This window comes from Rhinopithecus bieti, unplaced genomic scaffold (genome assembly GCF_001698545.2).
Source record: "Rhinopithecus bieti isolate Rb0 unplaced genomic scaffold, ASM169854v2 scaffold_27010, whole genome shotgun sequence".
Lineage (NCBI taxonomy): Eukaryota > Metazoa > Chordata > Mammalia > Primates > Cercopithecidae > Rhinopithecus > Rhinopithecus bieti.
In genome coordinates this window covers 3,615,826-3,641,493 of record NW_016812757.1, presented here as the reverse complement: position 1 = coordinate 3,641,493, position 25,668 = coordinate 3,615,826, and the positions used below count along the sequence as shown (strand labels likewise).

General features: G+C 41.8%; 1 long non-coding RNA gene across 3 annotated transcripts; it reads right to left on the bottom strand.

The window, feature by feature from the left end:
• Positions 1-1,346: 1,346 nt before the first annotated feature.
• LOC108545156 (uncharacterized) lies at positions 1,347-25,668 on the bottom strand. 3 transcript variants are annotated; one of them, XR_001890066.1, is made up of 4 exons: positions 25,568-25,668; positions 16,520-16,654; positions 13,306-13,393; positions 1,347-1,383 (listed from the first exon to the last, which is right to left on the bottom strand). It is a non-coding gene; the product is annotated as an uncharacterized LOC108545156 (long non-coding RNA). The 3 variants fall into 3 exon arrangements; XR_001890065.1 differs by lacking the exon at positions 1,347-1,383 and adding an exon at positions 10,045-10,266; XR_001890064.1 differs by lacking the exon at positions 1,347-1,383 and having other exon boundaries at positions 10,045-13,393.

Here is a 25,668-nt window from a genome sequence, read left to right as displayed (position 1 = left end):
ATGCACAATTATGATCAGTAGACATTTCAAAGAAAAGACCTTGGACCTATACTGAATTAATGATGAACAAATGTATTTTTGCATGTTTTAAAGTAACACAAAAATTTTAGCTTAATAGCCTACTTTTAATTCCCAGTGTTAAATTCTGCTGAAAAAGTTTAGTCTAAAGCTGCCTCCTTATATATTTTAAAATCAGCCTGAAGGTTTATTCATACATAGTGAACTGAAACCTAGCTAGATGTATAAACAGACTGGAACATACCCTTGTGCCCATTACTGAGTTTTGGCCAATCAAAGGCAGCCAACTGTCCAAACCAAGTTCAAGTAAGACACTGCCCAGCTGTAACCAATCTGGCTGTTTCTGACCTCACTTCTGTCTTTTGTACCTGGGATTTCCTTTCTCAGTCTTTTTTGTTTTAAGACAGAGTCTCACCCTCTCTCTCTCTCTTTTTTTTTTTTTTTTTTTTTTTTTAAGATGGAGTCTTGCTGTGTCGGCCAGGCTGGAATGTAGTTGCATGATCTCAGCTCACTGCAACCCAGCCTCCGCCTCCTGGGTTCAAGCAATTCTCTTGCTTCAGACTTGAGAATAGCAGGACTATAGGTGCCCACTGCCATGTCCCACTAATTTTTGTATTTTTAGTAGAGATGGGGTTTAACCATGTTGGCCAGGCTGGTCTCGAACTCCTGATCTCTGGTGATCTGCCCCCCTCGGCCTCTCAAAGTGCTGAGATTGCAGGTGTGAGCCACTGCACCTGGCCCTTTTTCAGTCCTTAAATCTTCCCCAATCACCCAACAGCACCAGAGTCTCTCTGGTTCAGGGAACTGTCCAATTTGCAAATCATTGTTTACTCAATTAACCTCCATGAAATTTAATTCGTCTAAGGCTTTTCTTTTCACAATTGTTATTTTTATGCATTCTCAAATCTTGATAGAAATCTTTTTGAAGTTTTATAAAATTAATTGGGTAGCAGTCCATGTGTTTGTGCTCTGGATTTTATTAAATATTTTACAATTAATCCTTTATTAAATTTTGAAACAAAAAAATCCATAGTGTTATCCTTGTTAGCATTCTACTCATTCTTTCTACTATTTTGGCAACTTAAAAATATCCAGGACAGGCATGGTGGCTCATGCCTGTAATCCTAGCATTTTGGGAGACCGAAACAGGAAGACTAAAGATTGCTTGAGCCCAGGAGTTCAAGACCAGCCTGGGCAACGAAGCAAGACCCAATTCCACAAAAAAAAAAAAAATAAAAGAATTACCTGGACATGGTGGCATGCTCCTGTAGTCCCAACTACTCAGGAGACTGAGGGTAGCTTGAGTCTAGGAGGTCAAGACTATGGTGATCCACTGCACTGCAGCCTGAGTGACAGAGCAAAATCCTATTAAAAAAAAAAAAAAAATAATATATATATATATAGTATACATATACTAAGTGCAGGAAAGTATCATATCAACAAGATTGTAAAAGAAAAGTAATTGGCATTTAACCCCGTATCTGACAGTCTTTCAGGTTTCAAACACTACTGTTATTACTCACTATTATTATATGAACTTTATGACTTCTAATACTTCTATTTTTCTGTGTCATAGATTTGCCCTTTCATTTTCATTATTTCAAAAGATTGATCCTTAAAATTTCTGATCTATTTTGCTATGTTCTATATTTTGACTAGTTTTATTCACTTTCAGTTCATTCTTTTGGTTTTCCTTAGAGTTGTCTTTTATTTTTCAAATTTTTCTGAAATCAATCTCTGTTTCATATCTATTTGTTATTCTGTGATAAATAGGGTAGTTTAGGATATGAATTTAACTCTGGGTATAAATTTGGCAGCACCCCTTATGGTGTATAACTGTAACGAGAGGCATTTTTTTAATTTTAATTTTTATTTAGTTTACGTATGCAGTTTCCATTTGTTTCAGAGCTACACGTGTGTTTCTCATCTCTGACTAGATGAGGGACCTCTCCTGGGTTTTAGCTATCCATGGACTAATGTCTTTCCTATATGATTCTAAGTTCAGATGGAAGTGCATAGCACTCCCTTAATTTATGTTTGGTTGAAGGATTTCATCAGTTTTATTTTGCTAGCTTGAGTTTGAATATTCCAATTGGTCATTGTTCGACTATAGGAGAGAGTTTGAAGCATCCTGCAATTCTTTTTTGAGCTGATTTTTACAAGAAAGTGAATACAAGCTGCATCCATTGCCTATGAGCTTTTTCTGCCACTGCCTAGTTCCTTAAGTTAACAAAAAAGAAAAAAACATTCTTCTTAGAAGGCCAGTATCCCAAGATGCAAGGCTACTCTGCTCATGCTCTTTTTCTTCCTTGTCTCATGGGCTGGGAGCCTGAATGGGAATAGACGGGGGGAACGTGAGCAGGCCTGGGACCCTGGGCCACTTAGGTAGCGTGTTCACTCAGCAAGAGGATCTCTGTCTCTGTTCATCAGTATTTGTTTTTGTTTACTTATTTTTTATTGTTTGGTTGTATCTTGGCTCATTTTACAGACACTACAAACCCTGAGATCCCTAAGAAGAGGCAGGCAACAGAAGAGTGTTCAAAAGTCTTTTCCTACCATTTTTGGAGCCATCTGGCTTATTTTGACATGCAGGATAGAAAGTGAGATATTTAGTCCAAGAATATATTTCTTGGTACCTACACACATAGAAGATATATGTAGGGGAAATATTGCCCCTTCTTGAGTCTATTGTCCATTTTTATCTTTAACCTACTGTGTTGATAGATTTCATTTCAATATGCCTTTATGGGTATTTTAATTAGATGGAAGGAACATTATCTGCCATTCTAAATGGAAGCTTCCTTTAATTCTTGAGTAACATGAAGAATTGGTAGAAACTTCTACTGATTGGAAGCATCTGTTTTGTCAGTATGAGATTCATTTCAGTCTTGGAGATAACCCTAAAAGCAGTATGAGAGAACAAGGAGGAAGAGAAATCACTGTTACTTTTGTAGCCCTAAGTCTATTGTTTTCCACAGTCTTGAAGCTGTTCTAGCAGTTTCTTTTGATCGGTACAGATATGAAAGTGGAGCAGTCCTTTCCTTGGGCTATGTGCCTGTGATTTATTTATTCAACAAGTATTTATTGTGTGCCAGGTTGCATACTCATCACTGAGTACAAAATGGTGAGAAAGACACTTGGCTCCTGCCTTTTTGGTTCCATATCTTAAAGAGGAGACACCAAGACCAAAACCAAAAACTCTGCAGCAGCAAGAGTAAAGAAAAGTCGACTGAATAAAACATTGGCAAGTTGCATTGTGTAATGAATAAAACGAGATAAGTTTTAAAATATTAAGTAGAAAGTCGTTTTCCTCTGGTCAGGGAAGTCCTCTTCAAGACAGTGATATTTAAACAGAGCCAAGCTTCGAGAATTAGAAGGGGTTAAATGAAAGGTAAACAGAAACCACTATCGGTATAGGTAACAGCATTTGTAAAGGCCCAGAGAAACGAAAAGAAAACAACGACAACAACAACAACCACAACAACAACCAAAACCATAAAGCTCTATGCTTGAGAGTCAGAAAGATAACCACTGTAACTGGGGGTTCTGACCAAACAGGAGTGTGGCAGGAAATGAAGTCAGTGAGACAGGCAGGGGCCAGATCTTGCCTGGAATCGTAAGCATGGTGAGTTTATGATAAGAAGGTCCTAGTGAGAACGTCATGGTAACAAGGTTGTCATAAGATGGTCATGGTGAGAAGGTCATGGTAAGGAGGATAAAAAAGTATTGGAAGGATTTATATAGGACAGTAATATGATATCATTTTGTAATTAACAAACATTACTTTTACTGCTGTTGTAGAACAAATTAGAGAAAAGTAAATTAGGAACACTGTTAGGATGCTGCTGCAATAATCCAGTGAGAGTTCATGGTGACCTCTGTTTTGACAGGCAAGGGAAAAGATGAATTGGTGCGTGTAGAGAGAGGTCATTGGCTTAGCGGTAGGCGTATAAGGGGTTTTGAGCCTGACGACCTCTATTTGGAATGATCATGAGGGTGCATGTGGATGGAGGGTAGAGGTCTGATTAACAAGAAGGTTTGAAAAACTAGTACAGGGAAAACATAATTTTTTTTTACTACTATATAGCATCAGTTAACGTTTGAGATCACGAGTTTAAAATGGATCCAAGCCAATTTAAAGTTATACCCAGCCATCAGAGAGCTTTAACGTGTGTTGACACAAGTCCTGGCCCTATTGCTACATCGGCTGCTAATTCCTGGGCTGGTGATAACTTTGCTGGCACTTTTTTTGTGCCCTGGGACAGCAGGGCTTGGCTATTTGGCATGCTTCTTTCAAGAAAATGCCAACCTTTACCCCAAAAGTTCCCAAATAAGACTGTCTGCAAAATAATGTCAGTGTCTACTGTCCCACTTCTCCAAGAAACCTTCAAAACTCCTGAAATCTGAACATCCTCTTCCCTTCCCCATGGTAGTTTTTGTGTCTTTCTACTAAAGCACTGTGACTTTGTGCCACTGTCTGGCCCCACCAACAATCCCTGAGCCATCTCATGCCGAACTGGCTTTCTCTCTGAGATTGCGCTGTTTCCTTTTGTCTTTGGTATATAACACATGTTGACCCTTTTTCTGAAAGTACTAACACCCACTTATTTTCTGGTTAAAATGCCCATGAAAAGATCTTTCTTAACACTTCCTACTAGTTTATGTACCCTCTGCATTCAAAAATATGTACCACTTTTCTCTGGGAGAGGACAATCCCTTCTCACCTATAGGTATCTCAGAGCTTAGTCATGTGACTCACCTTTTCCCAATGAGGTGTGAGTGGAAGAGACACTTGTCACTTCCAGGTGGAAACTTTCAGAGCTGGCGCTTTGTTTACATACTCTTTCCTCTCCAACCCCTGAGCTCTTAGATGCATATGTCAATGATGAGATAACCACCAGTACAGATCCTTTTTTGACTATGATGAACAGAATACCACTGTTTACGTGTAATGGGCATGTAATGTGGGAAATAAACTTTTTTTTTTTTTATCATTAAGTTGCTTGGTTTTTTGGATTGTGTAGTATTGGAGCAGAACAGTTGGTACCAAAGAAGGAATATATTCATAACAATAACACTAAACTATGTGACATTGACATTAGGATGGACAATGAGCAGAAAGAAAACTCTTAACATTTGTAAGGATGGTGATCCATATTAGGTTGTAGTGAAACACTTAGGAAAACTGCCATCCATGGTAAGTTGGAAGACAAATCAGTTTGTAATAAGAGCATAGTTTTAGGCAAATAGATGGGAAGAGAGACTTTGGTAACATGATTTGGTTGCTAATGGTTACATTGGACAAAGGTCAATGAAAAAGAGATGAGATCAGAAAAAAAAATTGTTCAATTTACAAGCAGGAAGAAAAGGAATGGAAAGTTCCTAATTCAATGACTTGAAGGCTTGAGAAATATAACCAATTCTCAGTCTCCAAGCTTTCAGACTCAGATTGATGAAAATTCAGTCTTGAGGCAAGGAACAAATCAAGAAGGTCATTATCCTCTTTGTTAAACTACCAACATTTTACTGAATTACTTTAATGAGACACAATGTTTCAGGTATAAAGAGAATTGGCTTGGTTCTTCCATGAAACTGATAGGCTCAAAATACTAGCAATTAACTTTAGTGAAACAAAAATGCATGTCTGAAAAATAATTTTGAATGTGACTACTGAAACAAAGTAGATTTGAAAGAGTTGTATTTTTGAAGATCCACCAGTGTGGTCTAAAAGCTACTGACCCTTCAGGACTTAAGTTGAGGCTTGGGCCCCCAACCTTCTCTAGGGAGAGAGCATGCTGGGAAACCTGTGCAGCCCTAAAGACAGATATTTCCTATTGACCTCCTCATATGTGGTCAATATGGTAATTAAAAAGAAGAAACAATTTGAACAATGGCTCAAGAAGTTGAACAGAATCTTAAAAAGCAATGTCTGTCAGCAGGATTTCAGAGTGTTCATTGAAATTATGTAGTCCTTCCATCACCGTGTTTTGCTTGTAGGGAAGAAAGTAGTTTTGTTTGTTTTGTTTTGCGTTTTGTTTCATTGGGTTTGTTTTGGTCAGTATATAGATCTCCAAAGCAAAAAGAGCTGTAGCCAGACCTGCCTGTAAAATAGTCATAAGCTCCTGGACTTTGAGCCTGACCCAGGAGTAGGCTTTGGATGGTTTCTTTTGGAGAAGGAGTGAAAGTATTTGCAAGTGGAAAATAAAAAGTGAATGTAGTATTTGTGACCAGTAAGGTCACTGTTGATAGCTGTCTGCTGTCCCTCATGCATGGTGGATGCTTCCTTCTTCATTGATGAAGGGCATGGCTGGGAAAGCGGCAACGCCTTCGCTGAGAAGTGCACAGAAATCACTTGAAGAATCAATGTGGTGATTCACTCTTTATCAGATACATGGTTTGCATTCGTTTTCTTCCATTCCCTAGGTTGCCTTTGTAACCTGATTGTTTCCTTTGCTGTGCAGAAACTTTTTAGTTGACCTAGCCCCACTTGTCTATTTTTAGTTGACCTTGTCCCACTTGTCGATTTTTAGTTGACCTTGTCCCACTCATCTATTTTTAGTTGACCTAGTCCCACTCGTCTATTTTAGGTTGACGTAGCCCCGCTCATCTATTTTTAGCTGACCTTGTCCCACTCGTCTATTTTTAGTTGACTTTGCCCCACTCGTCTATTTTAAGCTGACTTTGTCCCACTCATCTATTTTTAGTTGACCTTGCCCCAGTTGTCTATTTTTAGTTGACCTTGCCCCACTCGTCTATTTTTAGTTGACATAGCCCCACTTGTCTATTTTTAGCTGACCTTGTCCCACTCATCTATTTTTAGTTGACCTTGTCCCACTTGTCTATTTTTAGTTGACCTTGCCCCACTCGTCTATTTTTAGCTGACCCTGTCCCACTCGTCTATTTTTAGTTGACCCTGCCCCACTCGTCTATTTTTAGTTGACCGTGCCCCACTCGTCTATTTTTAGTTGACCCTGTCCCACTCGTCTATTTTTAGTTGACCCTGTCCCACTCGTCTATTTTTAGCTGACCCTGTCCCACTCGTCTATTTTTAGCTGACCTTGTCCCACTCGTCTATTTTTAGTTGACTTTGCCCCACTCGTCTATTTTAGTTGACTTTGTCCCACTCATCTATTTTAGTTGACGTAGCCCCACTTGTCTATTTTAGCTGACCTTGTCCCACTCATCTATTTTAGTTGACCTTATCCCACTTGTCTATTTTTAGTTGACGTAGCCCCACTTGTCTATTTTTACTTTTGTTGTCTGTGCTTTTGGTGTCATATCCAGGAAATCACTGCCAAAACTGATGTCATGGAGTTTTCTCCTATATTTTCTTCTAGACATTTTACAGTTTCAGGTTTTAAACATTTGTCTTTAATCCATTTTGAGTTTGTGTGTGTGTGTGTGTGTGTGTGTGTGTGTGTGTGTGTGTGTGGTGTAAGATATGGATCCAACCTTATTCTTTGGCATGTGGATATTTATTTTTCCCAATACCATTTCTTAAAGAGACTGTAATTCTCTCATTGTGTGCTCTTGGTACCCAGAGTTAAGGCAATTCCAGAGCAAAGACATGAAAATTCAAAATTTGAAATAGCCTTTAAAATAGGCAAAGTACCTGAATAGAGATTTATCAAAAGAAAACATACAAATAGGTAGCAGGTACCTGAAAAGGTGCTCAGCATCACTAATTATCAGGGAAATGCAAATTTAAAGCACACCTGTTAGAATGGCTATTATCGAAAAAAGCAAAATATAACAAGTTTTGGCAAAGAGGTGGAGAAAGGGAACCCTTATACACTGTTGATGGGAATGTATGATGGTACAGTCACTATGGAAAACAGTTTGTAGATTTTACAAAAAATTCAAAACTGAGTGACCATATGATCCAGCAATTCTACTTCTGTGTATACACCCAAAAGAAATCAGGATCTCAAGGACATCTCTATATTCCCATGTTTATTGCAGGATTATTAACAATAGTCAAGGTATGCAATAAACTCAAATGTTCATGAACAGATGAATGGATAAGAAATTTTCTATATACATATTATCGAATATAATTTAGCTTTCAAAAAAGAAGTGAATGCTGTCATCTGTGACAACACTGGATGATCCTGAAGGACATTGTACTAAGTGAAATAAACCAGGCACAGGAGGACAAATACTGCATGATTCCACTTATATGAGGTACCTAAAATAATCAAACTCAGAGAAGCAGAGAACATACAGTGGTTACCAGGGACCCGGGGGGAAGAGAAATGGGGGATTGCTGTTTAATTGGCATAAAGTTACAGCTATGCAGGCATTTTGAGCACTAGCGGTCTGCTGTACAGTGTCGTGCCCATACTCAACAGTGCTGTGTTATGCACCTGCAAATGTGTTAAGAAGGTAGATCTCATGTTAAGTGTTATAAACACACACACACACACACACACACACACACACACGGACCCAAGGAAGCTTTGGGGGATGATAGTTATGACTATTGCCTTGATTATGGTGGTAGATTCACAAGTATATGTATGTGTCCAAGCTCATCAAATTGTATACATTAAATATGTGCAATTTTTGTATGTCAATTATACCTCATAAAACTTTTTAAATTAAATTAAAGAAAGAAAGGGAAAAAAGAAAGAAAAAGCAAATGAATTAGTGTGTGGTGAGCTATGCTCTTTTTGCATCTCAGCTCTTGTGATTACAGAAGTGTGCATTGAGACAGCACCTCCAGGAGCCTGGATTCCTGAGTGACTAAAAGTGATCCTTACTGACCAGCAACACATATGGGGTGGGGTGGGGTTAAATAACTTTGCCACCCTCCAGCCAGGTCAGTTAGCTTCCGCTTGTCGGGTTCCCCTGTAGGTCCCATCCTATTCTAACTGATCCACCTTATTACCACTCATGACATCCTACACATTCTCTCACCAGTAAGTATATCATTAGTTTTGTAACTTTATACATATTGGGGTGAAAAACAGTATTACTTCATCACATAAATATGCTTCATGAAGGATGCTTTTTTTTTTTTGTTTTAGGAACTTGCACAGATCAGACACTTAGAGACAGCAGGTAGGGCCCTAAGAGCGTGAGTTGGAGGTACAAGAAGAGATGGAAAATATGGGTCATTATAAACCACAAGCTGGAATTGGGGGCTCATCGGGAGATGGGAGAGCACAGAGATGAGCAAAGCTCTTGAGTAATTTATCAGACCAAGCTGGAGATGCCAGAAAAGGAAGAGAACTGTTCCAACTACAGGGAGTTTAATGCTCAGCTCTAAGTCTCTTGGTTGTCTTTGGAATGGTAACAACGTCCTCTGCAGGGCAGCGTCAGAGGAGTTCTGTGAGAGGGGCCGTTCTTCCAGAAAGTATCAGGCCTGGGCTATATGTCCCTGCTTGCTTTCAGGGACATGTGAAAGAACAGGCCCCCAACAGAAAAGTAAAGAATAAGAACACCTTTAGAAATCAAAGGTGATGAGAAGAGCTAAAATTCCCAGGACTTACAGAGATCTTGAAAACAAAGGGCTTCTCATGGTTGATGAGATGTGCATTTGGGCAGGACTTCTCTGGATCTCAAGGGCGTGGTGATCCCAGCTGGTATCTATCTGGCTTACGTTTATTTGATATATATATCCCCTCCACTATTCTGCAAGCTCCCTGGGTGCAGGGCCGGGTCTGACTTGTTCGATGTGTTTGTTCCCATGCCTACTACAATCCCAGGCATAAAAGTAAGTGATGAATAAAAGGCTGAAGAAATGAACAAATGAATGAATTATTTATGTATAAATCTATCTTCTCCACTCGATTGGGAGTTTCAGAAAGGCAAAAGCCACATCCCATGTCTTTCAGCATCCTTCTAACCAGGAGAAGTGTCAGTGTTTGGGGATGTATCAGTCTGTTCTCACACTGCTGTAAAGACACTGGGACTGGGTAATTTAAAAATAAAAGAGATTCAATTGACTCACAGTTCCACATGGCTACGGACGCCTCAGAAAACTTACAATCGTGGCAGAAGGCAAAGGGGAACCACGGCACGTCTAACATGGAGGCAAGAGAGAGAGATTGAAAGAGCGAGGAAGTGCCGCACTTGAAACTATCAGCTCTCGTGAAAACTCCCTCACTCACATGAGAACAGCATGGGGAATCCTCCCCATAATCCAGTCATCTTCCACCAGGCCCCTCCCTCAACATTTGTCTGGTGAACTTCCTTGTGTCCTCAGAACTCAATGTCTTTGCCTGGAAACACGGATTGCTATCTCTGAAACGGAAAACAAAACAAAACAACAGCAACAACAAAAGAAGCAAAACACCAGTGAAATAGAAAATTATGGCTTTTGAGGTCAGATTGGGTTCAAATCCTAGCTCACCCCAATATAATCTCAGGAATGTTCCTTAACTGCCTCAAGGGATATCCCTTTAAAAGAAGCATAGTAATACCTGCACTGCAGTTTTGTTAGCACAATTAAATTAGACACTATGTTCAAAGCCCCCTGCAAAGTGTCTGATGCTTGGTAGATGTGCAATCCATTTTGGCATCTCAGTAAGGGCCTAATGCCACATCCAGAAATAAGAAAATCTCATCCCCAATTCCACACAACTTTGGCATAGTAAGTCCTCGTATTTGCAAGCCCTTGTTTGAAAACGCATTCTTTTCACTGCCGCTGGGAGAACATTCTTAATATGTTACTACTGCCATCTTGATTACTGCCAAGCAAAGGTAATTTAAGATTTCACAATTGTGATAGCATCCTTTACTCGGAGCAAATCATGGATTCTCAAACAGACAGGCAGACAGAAAGGGGAAAATAGATTGTAAGAAACTTGGAGCATTTTTGAAACCTGGACTCCACAAATCAAAACAAAGAAAAATACCCTCTCTATGGAAACTGTATTTATTTGTCTGAGTTCTGGATTTGGAGAGATAACATGGGGAGAGAATGAGAATGGGATGGTATTACCGTTCTATACTGTCTTTTGGAGTTCACAGCTGGTTTTAAAAAAAAATTCCAATTATGACATTTAGACTAAAATTTAATTACACATTAGATCTAAGACCAAGCATGATGGGTTCATTGCCATCCTAGACTAGGGCAGAGCTGAAACATTTAGTCACAGGTAGGTAACTAGGATTGTTGCAAACGATCATCAATCCCACAGAAACTTAATACCATGAGAAAGCTTGCAGTGTGATGCTGTGAAAATATTAAAGGCCTAGAATCCCAGCTCAGTGGCCTGTTCCCAGGGGAAGTCTAGTTGTGGGTCTGATATCACCAACCACAGGCTGCAAAACTTTTTCTTTCTTTGGGATCTGGGAACCTAACCAAATTAAGGCGATACCATGCAGGCTGTGGGATACCACAGAGAGCCAAGGGATTGGCTGCAGCCTAAAACAGGAAAGACACTTCACAGACACAGGTGGGAGGCCATTACTCACGACATCTGAGCTAGGAGCAGGAAGTGGTGGGTTCTCTAGAAACACAGTTATTCTCTTGTGGCTGTTAGCAAAGTTCAGAGATGAGGCTGTCTGCTAATTAAAGAAGTTAATAGGAAACCTGCCCCTTATTCCTTGTCAGATCCCCCAAAGTTTAGAAAGTGAGGCCCTTCAGGCAATGGGCTTCACTCTCTGGTGCGGTTTGCTGTACCTCTTGGCCTGACTCAGAGATAGGGGTAAATGAATGTTGGTTTTAAAAGAATGCATTTGGATTTAAGAAGACATCTTTGGTGTTCATATGGCATATTTTCTTTTGTTTAATCAGCAGCTTCATTATAATCCTGCCCCCATTGAAACCTTTAATTGGCTCTCCATTGACTGTAAGATGATGCCAACCTCCTTTCAGCTGATATATTCAAGCTCCTCCACGGGCTGGCCTCTGGCACCCCAGCCTCATTTCTCTCTGTGCTTTCTCTCAGATTCTCCATACATGACATGTGAAAGTGCTTGCATTTCATGGATCAAGGTGCTTCTGCACAGACCTGTATGTTTTCATTTGCAAAGATGCAAGCTTCTGCTCATCGTTCAAAACTGAACTGAGGAATCTCCCTCTCTGTGCTCCTTCCCTAACTTTCACACACAGAATCGATGCTTCCCCCTTAGGTAGTGACACTGTACCTGGTACATACCTCTAGAACAGCCCTTTGCATTGTATCATGGTCTATACATTACCTGCTTTCATGGCCTGTGGTTTATCTGAGGAGAAGGAATCAGTCCAGCTAATGATGAATACCATGACTGGAGCACTTAGGAATGCTTGTCTAGGGGCCTCCATCTCACTGTGAGACAGCAGGAATTCTAATGGCTGTCACAGGCACAGCTGTGGGGTGTTGTCCTTTGCAGCCAGGTACTCAGGACCCAAGAGGATGGAACCATACAGTGCTGCAACCCCTTTGCAGTTGCCCCTTTGTGCCTTGTGATTTCAGCAGAGATATATATTGACAATTGCTGGAGAAGAGTTTTCAACGGTCGCTTCAGACACTGAGTGAAAGGTTGTCAATGTACAGCCAGGACAGCCCCAAGTGTTAGAAATTAACAGACTCAGCAATCACTGGACGCAGTGGTTTTTGTGGAGACTGTCTTGCCCTGACAAAGATTATTGAAGCAAGATTGAAGATGCATAAATATTCCATTAATAAGGTCCTGACTGCAGGGGCCATTCCTGCAACACTGTCTATGATCCTGTTTTCCGGGTGCTTCTTTTCATGCTAAGCTTGCATCACCATCAGAGCCTTTGATGAAGAAGGGCAGGGAGCATTGACCTGGTGGAGACCTCCCAGAGAGACTCCTTTAGGGCTGCTCTGGCCCCTGCCAGATGCCCGGGTTGGTGTAAAGAACACACAGAAGGAGGAGCCCGCCCTGCTGTCCTTGGACGGAGCCTTGCGACTGGTGAAAGATGTCTCCATTTCTGTGGCCAAGAGAGAGGTGTTGACTGGAGATTCAGTCAGGATTTGCACTGTGACTGGGGAGGGTACCAGAGAGGAGACTGCTTCCCTGGGGAAGGCCTGGATCTGGCACTGTTATCACGAATCAATTCAGAACTGGTTAATTTTGTGCGTTGGCACTCTTGGATAAATTTGTTTATTGGAAAAGAAACCTGGGGAAAATGTTTATCTAATTGAGATAAATTAACCATCAAGTAAAGTATTAGGTTGGTGCAAAAGTAACTGTGGTTTTTGCAATTACTTTTAACATGTTTAATCCTTAACGAAGCTGAAATGTCACACAGAGTAAGAATAAAAGAAGAAAATGGCAATAGCAAAAGAACCAAGCAATGTACATCTAAGGCTAAGTGACCCTGCTTACCATTAAATCCTTATTCTAGGTTTCCAAATACTGTGGACATATTGCACAGAAACATCATTTCAAAAGCCAGTTTCATTTCTCCATTCATCTGAAATAGAGACCATAAAATCAGGTGGTCCAAGGGAAGACTGAGACAGGCATGACCTAGGATGAGCCACAGCCTGGGAGAGTTAACATAACAATCTAATAAAATGCTGTTTCCTTCCATCTGGGGACAAAGAAGTTCATCCTCACAGATATGAAAATCAGTCCCTCTGCAGCTGCATGGAGAGTCCAGGAAGAGGTTTCTCCTTAGCTCCCCTAGACCATTTGTTTTCTGTATTTTTTGAGACAGGATCTTACTGTCATTGCCCAGCCTGGAGTGCAGTGGCATGATCACGGCTCACTACAGCCTCAACATCCCCAGCTCAAGCTATCTGTCCACCTCAGCCTCCCAACTAGCTGGGACTACAAGAGTGCACCACCACGCCCAGCTAACTTTTTATATTTTTAATAGAGATGTGATCTCTCTATCCCCCTGACCATTTCTAAACAGCAGCTAGATTGCTTTTCTTTTCTCCTTCCAACATGTTTGATGGGCCATATGAACAGAATTACTCACAATGACCTCAGCAGCCTTCACTCACTCACTGTAATCATTGGGTTCTTTGTGTTGACTCTAGTTCTTTCCCTTTCAGAATCTGACCTGAATGGAAGCTCTCTGCAGCCTGACTTACAGGCATCGTCTCCACCTGCCCCCTGCAGAGGGGATTGCCAGGATTGCCCCTCACTCAGTTTTTGCAGAGTTGCCTTAACATTTTCAGATACTTTGTTTCAGGCACACGACATACATGAAGTGGCATTTCCTTACTTAATTCTTATTGAGTCAGAGGTATAGAGATGCAGCTGAGCTCATGAGCTGATCTACTGGTAAGCAGAGCAGTATACCCAGGCTTCTGACTCTGAAGTCCATTCTGCTTAAATACTGCACTTCCTTATTCTCTTTCTTCTGCTCCTGCTCCTTAAACTTCAGCTCTTCCATATGACAGTCACTGAGGCAGGACCAGTCCATAACCCCACCCCATAATATTTCTTAGCAAATACATAGCCCCAGAATCAAACACAATCAAACAACACTTTTCATAGTAGACAATATCTGGCAAATTTCACTCTTACCCCCTTAATACCATGCTGTTGCTCTTAACGTAACAATTGAATCACTTTTACTAACTTTTGACTAAGAAGTCTGCTTTATCTTTGCTAATATTAAAGCAATATTATGAAATCATGAAAATATTACTCAAAATCATAACAAAATATTGAAAATGCAGAAAAGAAGGAAAAATGTCCCCCTCAGAACACCGATCCAAAGTTAGTGACTATTTCACATAAATTACATGTTTTGTAGTCATGGCAGGCACAGATCTTTCTGTGTCAAGGTGGCCCATGGGCTCTAGGGGCTGTAGACCACCAAAGCCAGTCACCATCCACTGAGGACCCTGTTTTTCTCCTGCTTCAGTCTCCTTAAAAAATTAAGTGTGTACTATATAACACATGATTTAAAAGCCTACTTGTAGATTACGAATTCCATGCCATCAAAACATCTGACATAGATTTGCCTCCTGTGAAGTCCTCAGGAAATGCTGTCCCCATTACCCCATGTCAAGGACTAGGGTCACCCCCCAGACTGGACTGGACATGAGTGTTCACTTGGAAGATCTCTGAGAATCAGCAAACCAAACAATTTTTTTAAATGCCCACTCTCTCTCAAGTGTATTGACGAGGGATCTTAAGTTTTACGAGAAGAAGGATTGGGTTTCTCTTATTCGATGCTGTTTCTCTAAGGCCTAGGACTGTTTCAAATACACTAGAATCTTTAGAAAGCACAAGAATTTGGTCAGGCACAGTGGCTCACACCTGTAATCCCAGCACTTTGGGAGGCCGAGGTGGGTGGATCACGAAGTCAGGAGTTCGAGACCAGCCTGGCCAACCATGGTGAAACCCTGTCTCTACTGAAAATACAAAAATTAGCTGGGTGTGGTGGTGCTTGCCTGTAATCCCAGCTACTCAGGAGGCCGAGGCAGGAGAATCACTTGAACCCAGGAGGTGGAGGTTGCAGTGAGCTGAGCTCGCACCACTGCACTCCAGCCTGGGCGACAGAGCAAGACTCCGTCTCAAAAAAAAAAAAAGTACAAGAATTCATTGCATCTTGACCACAACAAATCCATAAGAGAAGCATTTCTAAAGGCATTAAAAGATCTGAAAACTAAGGCCTGTAAGAGTTCAGCAAGTTGCTCAAGGTTATATAGTATATGGCACAGTTGCCATTGAAAGTCTGTTTGATTTCAAAGCCCATCTTTTCTTGTACAATGCCATTCTGCTTTTTTCCCTGTCAGTGCCTTTGATATACTGATAAATGGTTTCACATACTCTGATGTCAGTCCTAGCAAAGAAAAAGCTATCATCAAAAAGGCCTTATTCTAGTCACCATTGATTCATCCCTTTCTCAATTTGTTGCCAATTTTCCTTACGTGCTGGATTTCCTGACCAAGCATTTTGTGTAGATAATAGTTTTTTCTTCCGGAATGTTCTAAACAGTACTCTTTATATTTAAAAAAATAAAATATGTAGTAGTTTCTGATTCTTCCATCTTTATCAAGTACTCTGTGCTTATCTTGTCTCTTACAGCCATTAAGCCACGTGAAGGGGTTTGAACTTGATCCTAAGAGTAATGAATTCCCAGGCAAATGCTAATGGATGAGTGACCTTATCACATTTGCTTTTAAAAATAACTATTTATTAGAGAGATGGAGAATGGATTGGAGAGAGGCAAGCCTGGAGTCAGAGAAACCAGTGGAAAGAATATTGTGTGACTCCATGTGAAAGACTAGGTGTTTTACGTAAGGAATCTACTCTTTCCAAAAAGAAGTCTGACACTTGTCATCAGGTCCTGGGAAGGAATCTCTAGGCTCTGGGAATACTGTGCCCAATAGGACCAATAGGAGGGTTTCTGTTTGTTTGGGGGCCTTGGCTCACACCTGGAGGATCTAACAATGTGATTTCAGGTGAGGTCTTTGGGTCACGAAGTCATCCCTCAAGGGACTAGAGACTGAGATCAATGAAAGGAGAGGCCAATTAGCTTCATGTGATTGAGTACAGTGAACACTCTGGACACCAAAGCTCAGGGGAACTTCCCTGGATGGCAATGCTCTCTGCATGTTATCACACGTCTTACCTGAGAACTAAGGCTGCCCACCATCCACCAGAGGGCACGCCAGCAGCTCCATGTTTGGAACCCCTCTGGACTGGTCCATGCACTGCTTCCTGTGGCTGACTTTCATCTGTGTTGGTTAGCTGTACTCACCTGTAACTAAGGGTATAACCACTTTCAGTGAGTTCTGTGAGTACTTGCAGTGAAGTACCAAAATGAAGAGTGGTCTTGGGAACTCCCAAACATGCAACTGGTGTTGAAGGTAGGGAAGCCTTAAGGACTGTTCCCTAATTTTGCAGTTGGTGTCAGAGGTGAGGGCAGACTTGGGATGTTCTCTCAAACTCCACAGGGGTCCAGACCAAAGGAGCAGAAGTGGAAATGGAGAGGAGCAGGGGAACCCAAGAGATATTGGTATTCAGAAGCTGCTACAGCAAGGTTCATGGATGACTGGATAGGTAAAGGGGAGGTGGAGGAAGATTCCTCAAGAACATCATTTAGATTTCTGACTTGGCCACTAGTTGAGTGGTTTGTGATACTCACTTGACTTGATTTATTTCTTCTAAGACATTTTACTCTTGATGCTTAGAAAAGCCTGGGACATTTTAGATAAAAAACAAATGTTGAATGAAGAATAGTCTAAGGCAGTGGAAAAGATCTTATTGATTAATAAGAACAGGAAATGATAGTTAATTGACAGTGGAACAGTAGTTGGAAGACAAACCCCCACTCTTAAAATCCATCTAGGAGAGCAGATTGTAGATTGAACGGATGCTTTGAATTAAAAGAAGGTCATCATCATTGTTGATTTGCCACATGTTTATAAAAAGGGAGTAAGGCAGTTTCTAAATAAATAAATTTGATCTTTTGAAAAGCTAATTCCATCAAGCTACGGTGGTGAATATTGTCCCACTTCAACTTTGGATTATGCTGTTCAAACAATAGATGTTGTTCCTTGACTCTCCCAACACCTGGGAATTAAGTAGAAATGATACTTTTGTTCTTTTTAAATGTTTCTGGCTTAGTTTTGATGTACCAGATACTGAGTAACAATAATAATTTGTTTCCTAGAAATAATAATTGCAAACATCATAGCAAGGTGCCAGTATTATTGCATCTCATTTAATTAGAAATGGAGAGACTGAAAGTAAAACTGGTAAGTCATATATTCAAGAGAGACATATTGTCCACGGCAGCGCTGCATGCTGAACCCAGGCACCTGACTCCACAGCTCTGTTGCTCAGCTTTGGCCTTTGGTAGTGTGACTCCAGCTTTTCTTGTTTCTCTTTGGTCCAGACATGACCACAGGAAAATCATTCCATAGCCAGTTTGAGATGTTAGATCACAGTTACTTTTGCATTTTCCAATTGTATTGAGAATGCCTACAGCATGTCATATAGCAGTCACATTGTTTTTGTCTCATAGATACTTCAGGGAGAACAATGCAATTTTGCTAACTTTTCCACTGAAAGCAGTCACCTCTGTGTGGAGAAAATTCAGGAATCCCAAACCCAGGACTGATGTCTTGGTGGAAAATTGAAATGTTTGGAATTGGAAATTCAGAGCAGAAATGCCCTCCTAAATTAAGAGAGGCTGCTCTTACAATGGCATTAATTATTTAAAAACAAGCAACAGAAAATAAAAAATATCTTAGGAAAATTGCATTCATACATGACACAGGAATGGTGCTGCCTTCTCATATGAAGTAGTTAGCAAAGGAACCCCTGTGAGAATTTGCATGCTGGGTATGAGGCCACCACTAGATCTGAGGTCAGCCAAGGGCCACAGCCAGTTTTATACATTGTTCTCTCCCATTTGACCAAAGGCTCAGGGAAGGGGTGGGACAAAACTGGGCTTTTCAAGCAGACTGCTTTGGTTTGGAATTCTGTCTCTAGTACTTGCTAACTATGGACATAGGGAAGTTCCTTAACTTTACTAAACCTCAACTTTCTCATCCATTTAATTGGGTTTAAGTAACAGCCATGCCACAGGTTATACAGACAATTCCCACAACATCTTTGCTGCTTCTGTTTCCATGCTAAGCCCACTGCACTGAGAGCTACTTGAGAAAAGGATCCTGGGTGTTGTTTCCTTCCTATTTTCCTAGTGCTTAGTGCATGGTAGACATTTAATACAAGGATGATACGCAGGGATCATCTGATTTCTGCTTGGGGGACAAAAATTCTAAAGGTCGGGTTGAATTGAATGGTAAAAAGGGAAGACAGGAAAACAGTGATGAATGTTTGGATCCAAGCAAAGTTAGCACACTCATTTCTGGCTTTAATTTATTTAAATGGGCCCCAAAGTCATAGGTGTTGTTCCATCTAATTTAGAGAGACTGAAGGACATTCATTGAGTGAAGAGTAAGACTCGCCTTCAGTGGGTCCATTACTGTTAATACCAGTCCTATGTAGTTAATCTTGTATTTTCCAAAATTGTATTTTCCATAGAGCAATTATGAGTCAGGCAAAAAGAAAACCTGTAAATTAATCAGGGCTTACACAGTAAACAATGTACCTAAAAAGAATCTTAATGAGCAAAGCATTGTCCAAGGCAGCTTGCTTTTAAATATACATTTCTGAGTAGATATGGCTTATGATGACTGCTCCTTTCTTAATTTCATTCATTTTGTTGGATGGATGATAGGAGCACAGTTATGAATGTACTGATATATCTTACACGGCTGTATTCTGGTAGTGTCCTGGATTCATATAATGTCCCTTTCCCCAAAAACAGAAGCATCTTTTCCTCTGTCAGGTTCATTACCAATGGGGGCTCGGCTGGAAGGGCTTCATCCTTGGGAGCACTGCTGCTCCCCTTCCCCATGGAGGATCGCACAGTGTGCACGCACACATGAACCTGTGCCCTTAACTGTAAGGAGAGCCGCGTGCGGTGTGGGGGTGATTTAGCCTTTAAGCAATTCCACTCTGGGGGTCCCTAAGAGTTTAGCTCTGCTCCCCTGATATGCAGTTTCCTGAATTCAGGCCAGGAGGACATCACCCATTTCTCAGTCACACATCAGATCGGGCTAACCATTTGGCTACATGGTGTTCTTTAATGAAGTTTTCCGAGGTGCGAAAGGAATGTGCAACGGCCGCCCTTTTCCAGGCACTTTCTTACATGACATTCTTACACGTATGAATGCACGGAGCCGAGAATCTGCTGGTTCTTTTGCATGTGTTGTCTCCAGTCCTCACCAGGCCCCTATGAGTGGCTACTGTTATTACTGTGAAGAGGGCAAGCCCCAGACTGACCATCCAGAGGCATATCTCACTGCTGCCGTTTCCTCTGTCTGTGCCGTTCAGCAAGTCAATCCTTCCAAGCTTCGGTTTCCTTATCTGTCAAATGGGAAGTCTACTTCTTAGGTTGTTATCAGGACTGCCACACCTAACATATTGCTGGCCACATGGGAAAAGCTCAATAAACACTGTCATCAATCTCATTGTGAATCAGACTGAGTTCAAAAAGGTTAAAACCAACAACAATAATTGCATCCCTTTCCCTACAGCTTTCTTGTCTCTCCTAGACAAAGAATAAAGTTTTATAACTTTTCAGTCTTAAGCATAGAACTCATTTTATTGGTAGGACTTTATTTTATTTGTAGGGTAGTACAGATTGAATATCCCTTATCAAAAGTGATATTCAATCTGTACTACCCTACAAATAAAATAAAGTCCTACCAATAAAAGCAGTGGCTCAAGCCTGTAATCCCAGCACTTTGGGAGGCCGAGGCGGGCGGATCACGAGGTCAGGAGATCGAGACCATCCNTTATAACTTTTCAGTCTTAAGCATAGAACTCATTTTATTGGTAGGACTTTATTTTATTTGTAGGGTAGTACAGATTGAATATCCCTTATCAAAAGTGATATTCAATCTGTACTACCCTACAAATAAAATAAAGTCCTACCAATAAAAGCAGTGGCTCAAGCCTGTAATCCCAGCACTTTGGGAGGCCGAGGCGGGCGGATCACGAGGTCAGGAGATCGAGACCATCCTGGCTAACATGGTGAAACCCCGTCTCTACTAAAATACAAAACTAGCCGGGCGAGGTGGCAGGCGCCTGTAGTCCCAGCTACTCGGGAGGCTGAGGCAGGAGAATGGTGTAAACCCAGGAGGCGGAGCTTGCAGTGAGCTGAGATCCGGCCACTGCACTCCAGTCCGGGTGACAGAGCGAGACTCCGCCTCAAAAAATAAATAAATAAATAAATAAATAAATAAATAAATAAATAAATAAAACAAAAGTGCTTGGGACCAGAAGTGTTTTGGATTTTGAATTATATCAGATTTTGGAATATTTGCATTATGCTTACCCATTGTGCATCCCAAATCCAAAAATTTGAAACTTGAGATGCTCCAATAAGCATTCTCTTTGAGTGTCATGTAACTGCTCAAAAAATTCTGGATTTGAGAGCACTTCATATTTTGGATTTTTGGATTGTAATGCTTAATCCATAGTAGGTAAAGGCACTTTATTAGCTCCATCAGAGCAAGCCTCCTCAGAAGCACTCCCTGGTGATCACTCTCATTCCTTCCAAAAGTTTCATTTCTTTCTCTCTCTCTCTCTCTCTCTCTCTCGACAGTGTCTTGCTCTGTCCCCCAGGCTGGAATGCAGTGGCATAATCATAAGTTACTATACCCTCAACTTCTTGGGCTCAAGCAATCCTCTCTCCTCAGTCCCCTGTGTAGCTGGGACTATAAAGGTGCACCATCAAGGCTGGCTAAGTTTTTTAATTTTTATTTTAGCAGAGATAAGGGGTCACTATGATGCCCAAGCTGGTTCTGAACACCTGGCCTCAAGCAATTCTTCCATCTTGGCCTCCCAAAGTTCCTAGATTACAAGTGTGAGCCACCATGCCTGGCCTTAAAGTTTAATCTTAACATGGGTTCTGGCCCTGTTCTACTTGTAAAGATCTCTTTTGAAGTCTCAACACCACCTTTCTCATGTGTTTCTGTTCTGCCCTTCAGAAAAGCCCACCAGAACCAAAGATACAAGTTCCAAAAATGGTAAGGCTAGGGACCCCCATTCACTTGTCCTCCAGTTAAAGCTCAAAGGGGTAAGGGGACTCTAGAGCCAAAATTATCTCAGTTGCAATAAGGAGTCTTGCATAAAAGCCTAAAAAATGTATTTATGATTCTGCTAGGCACCTATGTGGCACTGTCCCTCTACAGGACAGCTTCAAAGTCCTCTCTCAGCCTCATAGTATACATGACTTTTGCTGCCATAAATTCTTTGTGCAGCAGGCTTCACATCGTGCATCCAGAGACCTCAACGGGGGCTCTCCCCTCTGCACATTTGCCTCTTGTTCTAACTATGCAAGTTAGAACAAGTTCTAACTATGCAAAGGGCTGAGTTCCATGCAACCACCTGCAGCTGGGTGAGCTAGTGAAGCTGACCTTGAGATAAAGATTTAAAGTGAAGGATGTTTATCAAGGAGTGCGTTGGGGTAAGCACAAGTCAAAGGGACAGGAGAAAGCAGGAGGGGCAGAGGGGAAAGCTATCTTCCATGCAGGCTCAAGACAGCCTTACTTACGTTTTAGGAAGCTCAGGGACTCACGTGGCTCTTCAGAAGAGTGTCTGAGTGAGATTGAGATAACCAAAGCTTTATTACTCCACTACCCTAACACCTGGCATGGATCAGTCATACATGTGGGTCTCCCCAGAAGAGACAAGATCTTGGGCCTGCTCTCTGCAGCCCAGGCAATCCCTGAAGATGGGACAGGATAGTTCCCATGACCCTTTCACAGGACTTGTGACAGGGATGTGGCTTGTTTACTTGGCCGCTGAGCTTAACCCCTTACTGGAGGGAACATGCCATGGACAGGAGCAGGATCCAGAGTGAGTGAATGCTGGAACTGTCAGCTGCGTCTCTCCAGCAAAAGCAGGCCCTGTGCAAGCCTCGCGGCAGTGTTCAAGTGTGTTACAATCCTCTTTTAGCTCTGCTGTCCGGGAGGAGGTGTCTGCAACCCCTGATGTCCCAGAGTGCATTTTACCAGCTCAGTGGGCCTTTTGCCTTATTATGTGGGGCAGCTGTCCTCCAACAGCAAGGACAAAGGGCCAGTGTGATAGCCTTTTTGGGTTCCCATACCCAGTGTGTCTCGAATTCTTGTCTGGTGCTTGAGAAGAATGAGGCCACATGGACTTGAAGGACAGTGAATGTGGAGGTTTTATCGAATGGTGAAAGTGGCTCTCAGCAGGATGGGGAGCTGGAAAGGGGATGGAGTGAGAAGGCAGTCTTCCCTGGAGGTCAGCCATCCCTGGCCAAACTCCTTTCCCAAAGAAGTCTCCAATGTCCAGCTGAATCATCTCCCCTCGACATTCAGATGCTTCTCTCTTCTGTGTGTATGTCCTTCTCTGCCATGCCACTCTGCTCCTCTGTCAGTGGAGCTTGGGGTTTTTATGGGCACAGGATAGGGGTGTAGTGAGCCAAAAGGCAATATTCAGGTGGGAAAATAGATTTGAAGTTCTCATTTAGGGCCGTGGCTTAGGCTTGAGGGTGGGAGCCTTGTCAAGGATCCCACCCTTTTCTACCTAGTATGTCCCTGCCTCTTGTTCATATGAAAAGTGTAGTCCACCAATGTCCCCAGCCCCAAGGACAGTTAGTTCTTTGCTGAAGAGCAACCTGGGTAGAGCATCATCATGTCCATACACCCCCACTCCATGACAGGCACATTCTACATCAACTACAATGAGCCAGTCACTTTCCCTGTGCCAGTTGTCATGCTCAGAACCATCACATAATGCATAGGATTTGGGTAATTTTCCCATGAACTTTGACTTTGAGTGGCCCAGGGTTAGGAGAGGACAGAGGTGGGGAGATAGAGGGAGGAAGAAGAAAAATGCATTAGTTCGTTTTCACTGCTAATAAAAACATACCTGAAACTGGGAACCAAAAAAGGTTTAATTGGACTTATAGTTCCACATGGCTGGGGAGGCCTCAGAATCATGGTGGGAGATGAAAGGCTCTTCTTACATAGTGGCAGCAAGAGAAAATGAGAGAGAAGCAAAAGTGTGAACCCCTGATAAACCCATCAGATCTCGTGAGACTTATTCACTATCACGAGAATAGAACGGGAAAGATTGGCCTCCATGACTCAATTACCTCCCCCTGGGTCCCTCCCACAACACGTGGGAATTCTGGGAGATACAACACAAGTTGAGATTTCAGTGGGGACATACCCAAACCATATCAAAAGGTAAGAGGAAGAGTGGAAGGTAAGAAAAGAATGAATATTTATTAAGCATCAAATTGTACCTGGCACCATGATAGGTGGTTTATAACCTCAATTCAATTTAATTTTCACTATCCCTTATAAAGCATAATATGGCTTATTGCCATTTTGAAGTTGAAGAAGCTGGGGCTCAAGAAATTAAGCAGCAACAACAGAAACTCTATATCATCTCCTTTACATTCCTGTGTCTAGAGCTGCAGAAACTCCAGTCTGGGTGCAAACACATCAAGGCAGTGATACAATGATGAGCAACTCCCATCCACTGCCCAGGCTTGGATACTCCCCATTTCTAGCCCTGTCCTCAGAAACATCAGGCTTTCTCCCAACTTTGAAAGCCACCCAAGTTTGGAGCGTGACTTGCTATTCCCATCTTAGTTCTCACTGCTTGCCTACAAGCACACTATTCTTTAGCTTTTGACCAATGAAAAGTGCTCAGCACATATTTGTGCAACAAAACTAACTGTGATAGCTCCAGGTGCAAAGCTGCCCAGTAACCACTGGACACAGTTCCTGCCCCACTGTGCTCACCCCACCTGAACTAACCAAATTCCCCTGGCATACCCATGTTAGAAAAGGACTCTTGGGGACTGCTAAGGGACAGCCAAGGTGGCTCAGGGATGCTAGACAATGTGCATCTCAAAGTGCTTCACAGATGATTGCTTATATTTAATAGTACATGCTCACATAATGCAATAATGGTTATCATTTTACACATAGTAGCTCAATCTGCACAAATAACTCTAAGAGACAGATTTTTCCTCTTGTTTTAGAGACATAGAGAGATTAAGGAACGTGCCCAAGGGCAATTTGGTTAGGCAGTGGTGAAGCTAGGTTGCAAATCTGGCTCTTTTGGGCCCTGCACTTTAGGCTTTAATTCTGCCAAGCCAAAATTCCAACACAAACTGCCACACTCCATCTACCATATATATATATATATATATATATTTTGAGACGGCGTTTCACTCTGTCCCCCAGGCTGGAGTGCAGTGGTGTGATCTTGGCTCACTGTAACCTCTGCCTCCACCATGCCGGCTAACTTTTATATTTTTAGTGGAGACGGGGTTTCACCATGTTGGTCAGGCTGGTCTCAAACTCCTGACCTCGGGTGATCCACCCGCCTTGGCCTCCCAAAGTACTAGGATTACAAGCATGAGCCACTGTGCCTGGCCCCATTTAGCACCTTAGCTCTGAGACCCGCCTACCAGAGCGGTTCCCTGTGGAGTGAGATGTGCACATTCTACTTTATTCTCTCTTCTAGGTCAAGTGAGAAAATGTATTTGAAATCACTTTGCAAGCTATAAGCTACCCTATAAAGAGTATGTGTATAAATGCACACATATCTACACACACGAGTACAACTACATCCCTCACAATTCACAAGCAATGTGTGATTCATGTTAAATATTCAACACATGTTGAATTTATTGGGAGTGTCTATCTTGATATAGATACTTGTTCACAAGCTATTAGTATGCTCTATTGACATTTCACACAAATAAACACAATACACACACAGACACACACACACAACCAGGTTGCTCTTCCCTCTTGGGAATGTTTGGTCAAGAGGCTGAGGCTGAAGTTGGCCTCCTGTTATATCTGAGGGCAGCCCTTGCATAGGTGTGAGTGTGAGCAGGAATTTGTTTTCTAACCAAGGGAGAAAACAGCAAAGTGAATAGAAAAACCACAAAAGCATCTAAGTTAGATTTGGGCTCCAAAAAAAACGCAGACAGAAAAGGGAGACTGTGAGGGGAGAGTTGATAGGTGGTTTCAGGAATGTCTGGAGAGAGGCGAGGAATAGAGTAAAGAAGAGAAAAAGTAATAAAAAGAACTGCAGCACTCACCTCTGAGAACAAATGACTGTAGTTGCTGCGTGCTTAACGTCCCCATCTTAGGAAGCACCACACATCAGCAGAAATGCGATACACAGCAGGGAGGTGTTAGA